Below are 12675 nucleotides of genomic sequence, written 5' to 3'. Positions count from 1 at the left end.
ATTTGTTCATTGACTGTTAATGCAACAAAAATACAGCTTTTTCTTTGAAAAGATATAAGTGTGGCTGGCATTAAAATATGTTGTTTCTTGTTTTACTCATTAGAACGGAAGTCCTTGAAGGCGATCGCCCTTAGCTGCTTTTCCATAACTCTGTCAGTAGTGCCTAGAAAAACGTTTAGCGCATAGCAATTGCTCAGGAATAGATAGCAAACAATAAGCAAATCTGTACTTTCTGTCTTTCAAGGAGAGACAAAAGCAAATGGATTCCCTTGAGTGGCCAAAACACGAGCAAATGACAACTCTCTACCTGCCACAGCACAGGTGCACCCTGATGCTATCTCTGTGGGCAGAGGCAGCACAGGACGACCTGGGTCTGTGGAGCTGTGCAGTGGAGAGAGGGCCGGCACTGGAGCTCAGCATAGGAACCTGAACACTGCAGAGCTAGCTTTCCATATAGGCTCTGTTTCTAACCCAGTTCCCTGATGATGTGCCTGGGAAAGCAACAGAGCATGACTCAAATGCCTGGGTCCTGTCGTGGCAGCCATATGGGAGGCTCAGAGCAGGTCCCTGGCTCTTGGTTCCTGGCTCAGCGCTGGTGATAGCAACCATTTGCGGAGGGAATCTGCAAATGGGAGATTCCATCTCTTTAGCTCAGCCTTACAAATAAATAAACAAATCTTTAAAAAAAAGAAAAAAATATTAGATGTCAGATGTCTCTGAATGACAAAGTGTGTCAGGATTTTACAGCACACGCTGTGAAATAAGCACTTATACTCATCAAATATTGGAGAGAGTCAGGCATGGATAAATATTAAAATTCCTGTTGAAATGCATTTTTTCTTTTAAAGAATTTATTTTATACCTGTTATACCCCACATCATGTTCTAAATACTGACATATTGACTCCATAAGACAAACTAAAGATAAAATATATCATATTAGAAACAAGATACACCATTACTTAGTATTCACACATCTTTGCACTTTAAACTTTCATAATTCGATAAAGCATTCATGAAGTTATCTGCAGGCCACCTTTAACAAAGAGCAAGTTAAACAGATATGCTTACTGGGCATAAATTTTATGACCAATAATGGCAATACTACATGCAACGGTGCAACTAGAGGGTAATTTGTCTGCTCCAGACTGCACGATGGCTGAATGCCGCCAATAGTATGATGGAACCTGTGGCCTTTTCCAAGGCCAGGACTCCTATACCTGTGGATGTCAGCCCTAGCATTTCCCTGTGCTGTGGACTACTTGGGTGACTCACTAGGTGTTAGGATTTCTTTTGATGTTTTATGGAATGAATCAATGAGGGTAATTGTAAAAAAATGTATTTGGAATCTTCACCAATCCGGTAAAAATCCAGGACGCTCAGTGCTTCACAGTAACATCCAGCTCATTGCTCGGAAACACAATGGTGACTTCATGTAAACTTTAGCTGGTTAACACCACTATGAACAGGCTTGCTATATGTGATACCCTTAGGAAATGTGCGCTTGTGGCCACCATGACACACAATAATCCTAGTCATGAAATCATCTTATTTGGCCTTGTATCTCATCCTGCATTTCTCATTGGGCCATGTGGTTTGGGGTGTCCTGTGGAGCGCAGAGAACTGACAATATCTCTACTAGCACAGCCCAAGGTGAAACCACAGCCTGATTCTTTTTCTGTAGCTTCTGGATTTATTTGTATGCAACCATCCTAGCTGAACTTATGGCTGCTGGCAGGACAAGAAGGAACCCAGAAAACAAATCCCTCCACTGAAATGGGGCTATGGATGGAGCAATGGAGAAGGCAGCTTTTTTGTTTTGTTTTGTTTTCACATGTGAATTCTGAGATTGCATAAGATAATAAGAGTACTGATATCAATTGGCTAATCCACAGAGGTAGAATTGATATACTGATTGAGAAGTTGAAATGTACTATAAAATAAAATAAAAACATAAAAAAATGTAGTATAAAATAAAAAGGAAGAACATGAACTTTTGAGCTGAGAGAATCTCATCGTAATGATCAATGAGAGCACAGGCTTGTGTTGTTTTTTTCATAAGCATTTCACATAGCACAAGCAACTAGCCTGTAACTTAGTCAATTAGTTCTTTGAAGAAGCTTAAGTTCAGAATAGCGTTGTACAGAGTAAATTGACAATGTTTTATTGCTGTTAAACTTGGAGGATGTTTTCCAAATGCCTATATTTCAGCAGTGAATCTGTGGAATGAACTGTAAACTTTGCAATCAAGAATGATGGATGTGCATTTGTGTTCCTTTAACAGCCTTGTGGACTGAAGTAGACTCCCCCTTCGTAAAATCTCAGTTGTTATCATGAGTAGATGACAGAGGTTCACACAGTACAGACTGTAATAGCTTGTATGTGAGAGGAAGCAAGTGAGGCCAGATTTCCTGGCCAACTACACTGACACCAGTTTCTACCTCAGCCTATGAAGTGAGATGTAGAACAGAAATCCATATGCACATATATGATATTGTAATACAATGATACAGGACACTGTATAAAATGGCCTCATCAATGATTCAATCTAGTGAACAACTCACCCTCATGTGGAGAAAGTAGGAGAAAATTGAGAAAAATTTTCTCCTACTTTCTCTAGCTTAAAACTTGCCAAATAATTTCTGATGCTATAGTCTGAGAGTGGCCAAGTCACATTGTTAAAAATTTTAAATTTGATTAGTAAATCTCTATACAAAGTTGACTGCTGTAACTTAGCTCTCTTAAAGCAAGGCATTTTTTTCTGTCCTTAGTGATGCCTCACATTTGTTTAGAAAACCCTCTGGAAATTCCAGTCTAATTGCCTTTAATCTGCTTGTTTTGCTGTTTCTTTGCTATTTTGATTTCTGTGTGTCTTTGTGAAAGCAATATGTGCAAGTTTGATGTTCATTTCTATCAAAATAGTGCTAATGTCAATACACACACATATAAATATATATACAAATATATGCATATATATACACATATCCATATTTATGTATGTATATATATTTTTTCGTTGTTTTCTGGTTGCTCTAAAGTTGCACGTCTTTAAGTAGCCAGATACACGCTAGGAAAAATTCTTCTATGCACTCGGTTTTGTATTCCCTCTTTCATTTATTTTTTTAAAGATGTATTTGTTTTTATTGGAAAGGAAGATTTACAGAGAGAAGGAGAGACAGAGACAAAGATCTCCTCTCCACCGATTCACTCTGCAAGAGGCTGCAAGGGCCAGAGCTGAGCTGATCTGAGGCTAGGAGCCAGGAGCCAGGAGCTTCTTCTAGGTCTCCCTTGCGGATGCAGGGTCCCAAGATTTTGGGGCATCCTCTACTGTTTTCCCAGGCCACAAGCAGGGTGTCAGATGGGCAGCAGAGCTGCGGAGACGTGGACCAGTGCCCATATGGTATCCTGGCAAGTTCAAGGTAAGAATTTAGTCATTGGGCAATACTGCCATGCCCTATGTCCTCCTTTTGTCACTTGGAAAAGGAATAGCCTGAGTTTCTACAATGTATCCCTGAAAACCTCTGAGTTGTTATCTTCTGTCCGCCAAATCAGCCTTACCCTGCACTCAGGAGAGCTTAGTCCTCCTGGCCTCATGATTGTCTAAAATATATTAAAACAGGGAAACATAAAGAACGGCATTTGAACTAACTGGGGACGCCATTTCATGATATTATGCTTCAAGTCAGAAATGTTACAACATCTGGAGACCCAAAACAACTGTCTGGGTGGCACTTGATAGGCATTGCTACCCCTGGAGTTGCATAGAAGCAAAGAGCTCAACTCTATGGCAGTCACAGTGATTAGAACAGGTTGTCACTGAGCTATTCACCAGAGTCAAGGAAACTTATAAAGGGAGTTATTCAAATCATTCAAGGAGACTCAAAAGAATTCAAGCCAATTAGGTATTGTTAACAAGGTAGTGGGTTTGGAAAGAGAACAGCAGAATCAATTTGTAGTTAACAATGGTGGGGAGATGATGACTCCAGTTGTATTTGCTACTTACTTTTCAGCCCAATAGCTTTGTGCTCCCGTTTTATAACTGCATTCTATGTTCTAGTGAAATTAAGCTTTTTTCTGCTTCTCCTATGTCCCTACACTTTTTCTTTTTAGGATCTTTACTAGTATTACAACTTCCATTTGGAAACTCTTTCTGCCAGTATTGAAGCACAGATCTTACCATGAATACCAAGCTCACATCTATTATTTTTACAGAGGAAGAATAGAATTGTTAAGAGCTCAGACTTTGAAAGAAGATTGCATTCAGTTCCTGCCTGTAATATGTAGGAGCTGTGTGACCTTCAGAACAACTTCACTCTAGAACTGTAAATCAGGTTTGCACATCCTTATATTTAAGAAAGGTGTGTCTGGTTAGGGCAAATCAATGTAAAACATTGATGTAATGCATCTGGAACAGTTCTCAGTTGTACCTGCTTGCTATTATTTAATGAGCTCTTATTGAACATATATCATGTATCTGAGAATATGCTATGGGTTGGTGATCTAGTTAGTTCTAAGGCATGATTTCTGCTATTATGTTGTATGGACTAGGTAAAAATCACACAGGTGAACACATAATTTGAATATACGAAACACATACATTTAAGGTTGCTGAAGATATGGAATGATATATACAAAGGGAAATATTCTCTGATGCATCCATCACTATGAAATTTTCAAATATCCTCCTAGCTGAAAGGCTGTTTTCCTTCTCCAGAGCAAGCTCAGTATAGGACCTTTTGTAATTTTTTTTTATAAAATCTTATCTTCAAGCCAGACTGTGAATCCATGGAGAGTAGTTGCTATGTTACTCTATAGGCTTTTTAAAGCAAAGATCAGGAAGTCGGGGTGCCCATGGTAAGAGAAGTGAAGGAGAGAAAGTGTGTGGGAAGGCCTGAAACCTGGGCCATAGACACAGTAGGTCATTTTCCATAGAGGCCTAGAAGAAGGTTTACTTGGAGGACCTTCATGAAGCTATGACAAAAGATACTGCCACTACACATTTGCTTCTTTCCTTAGCCCTGCAACAAAGGAGGGATTTGATTCTAAGTTTCCAGACTGAGAAAATGGCAGTAACATAGTAAGGGCTTGATTTTAAGCTTCCAGAGTAAGAAGGTGGCAGAAGGCTCTGGGAAAGAAATGTCATATTATTCAGAAATCCACTGAGAAACTGATGAACCCAGCATTGTTAAAGTTCTAGCTCTTAAGGTTTGAGTAAGAGAGTGTTCTAGTATGCTTTGCAGAGCTCTCTGTTCAGTAATATTTCAAACCCAGTTAAGTAAACAGTGGCTGGCCTCTTTACAGGATTCCTCAAATTTACAGGGCACCATGACACCTATTTAAAATGAACAAATAAAATTTACTTGTGTGGGTAAAAAATGTAGTAGGGAGGGTTTTCAAGTGCATTAGTTGCAACAAACACTGTGATTAGATAGGACATTTTTGCCTCTGCAAATCTCATAGAGACTAGCCACGAATGCATATGGCTAGAAATCACATATCTATGGGGTTTTGTTTCTCAAATGGAATTTTTTTTTCATAGCAAGTTGCTTCTGTAAGAGAAGCACATTCTTTGTGCAGAATCAAATGTGACTCAAGTTCTAAATATGCGTACGTTATGTATTCCTTGACTTATAAGATTTTCATCTCCCAAGTACATTTGCTTTTTCTTAATAAAGTGTCTGGTGTATGTTTTACTAGTTCTATCTTTTTCTTATCCTGTGATTGAAGGCTTTTGGGGAAAAATTAAACTTGCAGTAAAACCCGAGTTTAGATGCCATTTAAAGATGGAAAAGCTCTGCTTATTGCATTGTTAAATCTATTCCTATCCAATACTGGAGACCAATAGAAACAATATTCTGTTTGCTCAGATTTACAGAAGAAAACAGGACAAATTCAAGTACTTCTAGCTTTATATATTTTGAAGCTTCAAAATTTCTGTATGTTAAATTTCTTTAGCGGGGCACCTAGCCTTCACAAAGAGGCCAGATGCAGATGATAATACCTAGAAACTGATGCCCAAATATTTTCATGTATCTTTAGTTCAATGCTTATTTCTGATTTTGAAGGAGAGTAATTATTTTTACACTATTGTATTTCTCCAATATTTAAAATTTCTTGAAGCACAAAAATCCTTTTATAACTACTGTCACACTGTTTTTTTGGTCCAATTTTTGCCATACTTCAGCTTTTTTTTTAAAGGAATCTGTGTATATATCATGAACATGTACAGATAATATTATTTATAATTCCCCCTTAAATATTTCAGTATGACTACTAAAGAATCTCTGAATCTCGTTATGATTTTGCTTGTTTCTCCTTGTTCCTCTCTCAGATTGCAACAAGTACTTTGCAGCATGTCAGCTTCGTCCAACGTTAGAGCCAGTGTTCACCATGAGCCACTTAATCTGTTGCACCTGTGAGGTGATAGTCATGGAGGGCAGGGGAAGATTTTTCTCTGGATTTGTCTCACCATATTTTGTGAAACTAAAACCAAATCTTCTCCTTCCGGCCTCTCCCCCACCTTTTCCTCCTTTCCCCCTCCCTCCCGCTGCTCTCCTACCACCTCCACCCCATTCCTGTCCCGCTGCAATAAACCTCCTAAGATAAAAACAAAAAAAGTGACTGACCATACAATCATCTGGAAACAGACTGCCTAGCTCTGATGCTTGCACGGGTTATGAGCGGCTTTATTATGATAGGATTGTAGGTCCATCAGTTCCCCACCCGCTTTTTTCTGTCAATTCCAGGCTCTGAGGGAAGGATCAGTTTCCCCACCCTCTTTTTGCTGTCATTTCCAGGCTCTGAGGGAAGGATTCTAGTGTTATTATTCATAGTGATGTCTTTTTTTAAGATTTGTTTATTTTCGTTGGAAAGATGTATTTACAGAGGGAAGGAGAACCAAAGAAAAAGATCTTCCATCTGTTGGTTCACTTCCCAAGTGGCTGCAACTGTCCGATCTGACAGGAGCCAGTAGCTTCTTTTGGATCTGCCACACGGGTGCAGGGTCCCAAGGCACTGAATGATTCACTAATGCTTTCCCTGGCTTTATACAAGAAGTTGGGCACAAAGTGGACAGCCAGGACATGAACTGGTGCACATATGGAATCCCAGTGCTTACAAGGTGAAGATTTAGCCATTGAGCCATAGCACTGAGCCCTGCAGTGGCATCTTAAACTAGACTGAAAAAATCACTGTTGGTTTCCCGATGTCTTACCTGGTAATATTCCAATTTGACCCTTAAATGTCAATGACCATCTCTTCTCCTTCCGGCCTCTCCCCCACCTTTTCCTCCCTTCCCCCTCCCTCCCGCTGCTCTCCTACCACCTCCACCCCATTCCTGTCCCGCTGCAATAAACCTCCTAAGATAAAAACAAAAAAAAGTGACTGACCATACAATCATCTGGAAACAGACTGCCTAGCTCTGATGCTTGCACGGGTTATGTAATCTTTGTGACTCAGTTACTTTTTTTAAAGGTTTTTTTTTTATTTTTATTGGTAAATCAGATATACAGAGAGGAGGAGAGACTGAAAGATATTCCATCCAATGATTCACTCCCCAAGTGAACGCAATGGCCAGACTGCGCCGATCCGAAGCCGGGAACCAGGAAATTCCTCCAGATCTCCCACACAGGTGCAGGGTCCCAAGGCTTTGGGCCATCTTCGACTGCTTTCCCAGGCCACAAGCAGGGAGCTGGATGGGAAGTGGAGCTGCCAGGATTAGAACCGGCGCCCATACGGGATCCTGGTGCATTCAAGGCAAGGAGTTTAGCCACTAGCCCACGCTGCCAGACTCAGTTATTTTTAAAATCTAAAGCAACAGTGATGATGATTGCACTGTAATGAGCTCCCTGGTGTGAACAAATGGTCTATGTGAAGCACTTGGGTAATGCATAGAATGCTCTAAATATTAATTGTAAATGTTTTCCTCTGAAAGTGCTCTACTGATATCCATATGATAAAATGCCCAGTCTCTCATAAGGAAGCTAAGAATGAAGGTCCCCTGGCTTTGACCATAATGAAATGGGATGCAAAGACAAAGTAGATAGAAGAAAATCAGTGAAGAAAGAGGATGCCTGATGTCTCTTAAAGGCATACTCATTTTGAATGCAAGGCAGTTCACTCAGAAAAGTTTGCAGCATTGTTTGAAAAATGAGTATGATTGCTACTTCTAGCTGTAAGATTGCCATCTTCCTAGTAATAGAATGCATCTGAAAATTTTCTCAAATATCAGGATACCTAACAGAGCAGTGACAAGCAAGATTTGTGTTGCATTCTTTGGAAGAAGATACATGCCTATGGAAGGAGTTCAAATATTTGTATATTGTAATACTGATGATATTTTGATAGTTGGTAGAAACACTGGAAAATATATTTGATATTGAGACCTCGGCTTTGTCTTTGTGTTATTTCTGTAGGGACAGTTCAGGAGATATTTGATCACTTCACTTGTCTTTGCACTGTTGTAAGGCATAACCTGTGTAGACATGTGAAATAGTGTCTCAGTTTTTCATTAGGTTACAAAAACTCACTCCTTATTTGCATAGTTCCATTAAGATATTACGTCAAGTTTTCTCACATAGTGTAAACCTATGTGGGAGGCTTATTTAAATAATGTAGATTATTCTCTTTTAGCTATGCTGAGTGCTTCTGTGATTTATTGGTGAAGTGTTGAGGAAGTTGTCTTGTCAGAAGAAAGATGGCAGATTTTTAATAGGATTAAACTTGTGAGAATGACCTGAAAAACAGGTTAATTTAAGAGTCTCCAAAGTTCTAGATATGTTATTCATTAACGCAGGCTTGTATATTTCAATTCCCATATGACGGTGTACTTTGGAATGTTTCATACAATTAAAATAAAACACAAAATAAGTGATTTAAAAATTATGTTCATCTTTGTAAATGTCAAATAGGACTTGAACAATTTGGTTAATTAATAGGCTATTTATCTTAAGTGAATATTAAATGCCATTTATATTTGGGAAGAGATAATGCCTGAGAGCTATGCAAGTGTATGTGACACATGAAAGTTAGGGAACAATATTAAACAGAATATTATAAAAAGAAGGGACACCAAAGATCATTCTGTCTAGCCTTCCCATTTTGCAAATGCAGAAATCAAGACACCATTACTTAGAATCTCGCTCACATCTAATGCAGCTAATTACACGAACTCATCAACTGGCATCTTGTATCTTTCAGCTGAATAGTCTGCAATTCACCACAGCAGTGAGCCTACACAGTGTGCAAATAATTGCATCTGTGCAATGCCATATGAAGTTAATCTTTCCTGATATTCTTTTGGAGAAACCATCAGTTAAAATCTCCTCAGGTCATGTCAAGAATGGTTTTTAAATAGATCCCAGCTTTAAAACTGGAATCCAATGGCGATTTGTAAACTCCTTTTTGTTGGTTTCACAAAGGGACTTTGGCTTTGTCTGGTGTTTTTGTGTCCGCTAGTGTTCGTGGAGATGGGAATTCATGGTGAATCTGTTTCAAGCCATACTTAAAGGAATCACAGGGGAAAGACTGGTGCTTTAAAATAAGACTATACATCCTTAGCCACTGGATAAATCCCACTATTTTTCACAGCTAGGGGTTTCTGAAGGGCCATTTTACCAAAGGAGTAATATTCTGTACTACATTCTACTTTATAGGAAGGATGCCAATGGTTCATCTGCAAATACTATAAACACATTCAGAAGAATATATAACATCGGGAATGTGCAGCGAATGTTGGCAATCAGCTCTTCATGATTCTGCCATCAGAATATGTAACATTTTTTTCTTGTTATTTCTTCCCAAGGCATTAAGCAAACACCTTCTTTGATGTTGAGAATCTACACCTGATGACCCCTCTAAAACTCTGCAGTTCCAACACCCTCCTTCACAGAAGTGAACATAGGAGCTAAGGCTAGATAGACTGAATTTGGCTCAGTTTGGGAGTTAGGTGTCTTGTGCTCTGAGTCATCTGTGATTATGGTCATATGTCTTGACACCACCAAAAAATGGTTTGTGACAAAGCCTTACCTTCATCATGTAACTGTTTTGGAAAAGAGCAATGGATTTTCTTGAACTGTGGCTTACGGATTCTGGAAGAGATAACGTTGCCAGGCCTTGTGACAAGCTATATATTCATACTAGTTGCTGGGATTCCTAGATGAAGGATGGGGGAGGCATATATAACAACAACAACAACAACAGCAACAACAATAATGCTTCCAAAACAAACTCTGCCCATGGTCTGTGGCTTGCTCGCACTGGTTTTGATAATCTTTCTGAAATACTTTGGGTTTTTACATTTATGAAAAACGTGAGGTATTTGATAAAAATCTAATAACTCTTCCAGGGTTAAGATAGGTTAACTTGTGAAATGTTTTTTTCACCGTTATTACTAAAAAAAAATTGCTAAACAAGCAGACTATTCTCCCTGTTGGACTAGGATGATTTTAGAAAACATATTAGTGGAAAATTTTGAGATTGTTATTAGGGAATGTAGGCTGAATTAATGGATGCTGGTTGACTGCTTTCTCATCAGCTTCTTTCCCTGGAATTAAAGTCTTTCTGAAGATTTACTCAAGGATAAGCATGTAATCTAAATGAGGATCACAACCCCTTCCTGCAGCACTAAATACATAAATGAGATGATAGGTATTCTTTCCACACTGCTCCATATTTAAGTTCCTTCCATCACTCTTTCTCTTACAGGCTGAGGTCTCACATCCTCTCAACATTATTTTCAAGGCTCTTAATCCATCTGACTATAGCCTACCTTTCAAGATCTTTCTTTATATGACCCTAAACCTTCAAAAACACTTAGCACTCACCCCAAATGATTCCCCTTCCCTATTTTGCTTATTTGTGCTTGACTCATGCTGTTTTCTCTGAAATGCTTTGTCCTTTTCCTTTAATATGTGTTTCTCAAAGATTATATCAGCTATATTCTTGTGCGTGAAGATTACACTGCCATTAATAGTAGTTGTTAGCCAAGTATTTCCTAAGCACCTTTTTATAATGCAAACCTCATTATGGATCTTCATTCTATAGGTGATATACGTAACTCCTAGAAAGTTAGGTATTTTGTCAAAGGTCACAGATGGTAAAGAGTCAAAAGTCTAGCCAAGTTCTGATTCCAAAGCCCATGGCTTTGTTCACCATGCAGACCACACACACAGCCAGTCTGCTTTGTCCTCTTCATGCGAAGGGGCTTATACTGTCCTCAGCGCATTTGCAGCCTTTTATGGCATTATCTGCTTGGGATGTCTGCATGTCTATCTCCTCTGCTAATCTGCGAACTCTTCAAAAGCAGTGACTACATTTTTTCATTTTCTGTCCTCTCAAGGTCTAGAACTGATTGGACATTGACTAGATGTTCAATACGCATTTGATATCCTGAGGGTTACAATTGTTGCAATATATACTGTATCTGTTCTGACTCACATTATCTATTAAGAAAGACTCAATATACTCACAAGGGAGAAGAATTGAAGGCTCTGACTCAAATGGATACAAAGCTCTAAAGCAGATGCCCCTGTTTCTCTTTTTTCTGGTCAGTAAATATATTTATGCTCTTCTGGTTTAGGATGCAAGACTAAAGATTTATTGAATTGCCTGATGTTCAATGTGGGTAGGTGAGCAAAGCAGTCTGGAAAAACATGTTGAGTGCTTAGAAGCGCAGGTAGGCTATTGCTTGAGGCTCTGACTTCAGAAGGACGTCATTACCCCTGACAAACTGGTCTGTCCGAGGTAACAGTTTCTGGTAAACAGAAGTACAGAATCAGGAGTCTGCATGTCGCAGTACGAATTGTGTTTGTGACTCTCAGCAGTTGCTTCAAATTTGGAACTCACAGGCTATATCTCATTTTCCCTTATGAATAACACGAAGTAATACTAAAAGCTACTAAGTATCAAAGTTATTGATAAGTCTAAATAGGCTTAATAAATTTAAGCCACATGAAAGTGCTGGCACAGGAAAATTCATCAGCATATATTCACTTCTATCACTAGATTTGATCTATTTTCTCCTAAATTTAATTTTGCAACTTGTTTTATGCATTGAACACATTTAATGTAGACAAACTTCCAAGATCAGTGTCAAGACCTTATAAGCTTTTCTTAAGTTTTATTTTTTGCTCAAATTAATATTGAGTAATTAAAATATGAGTAAGTGATAAGCACCACAGTAAAATCCAAAGATGAATAATTACTGTAGACATCAAAGACACCTAATGGTATAAAAACTTAGGAAATCAAATATCATTCTATCTCTTATTTAATGAAAAAGATCCAGGGAAGTCCACAGGCTTGCTCTTGGTAGCAAATTAATGGCAGAATTTTTCATAGATGTAGTCTATCATTCTTTCAATGGGAAAATACAAAGAAAAAATTCTGCATACACTAATTTGCAAAAACCCACATATTTATAACATATTAGCATAATAGTTAAAAAGACATATGAATATGCATAAGTATCAAAAACTCATTAAAACTGAATTAAAATGAATTTGTTTTGGTGTAAAATTTCCTTTTTTAAAAATTTTTTTTAAAGATGTATTTATCTTTATTACAAAGTCAGATATACAGAGAGGAGGAGAGACAGAGAGGAAGATCTTCCGTCCGATGATTCACACCACAAGTGAGCCGCAACAGCCAGACTGTGCTGATCCAAAGCCGGGAACCA

At 38.5% G+C, this 12675-nt stretch overlaps 1 pseudogene; it reads right to left on the bottom strand.

The window, feature by feature from the left end:
• Positions 1-1103: 1103 nt before the first annotated feature.
• On the bottom strand, positions 1104-11786 carry LOC101530538 (large ribosomal subunit protein eL15-like; annotated as a pseudogene).
• Between the last annotated feature and the right edge of the window lie 889 nt (positions 11787-12675).

The sequence above is a fragment of the Ochotona princeps genome, chromosome X (assembly GCF_030435755.1).
Source record: "Ochotona princeps isolate mOchPri1 chromosome X, mOchPri1.hap1, whole genome shotgun sequence".
Classification (NCBI taxonomy): domain Eukaryota; kingdom Metazoa; phylum Chordata; class Mammalia; order Lagomorpha; family Ochotonidae; genus Ochotona; species Ochotona princeps.
This window is presented reverse-complemented; position numbering and strand designations above follow the sequence as displayed.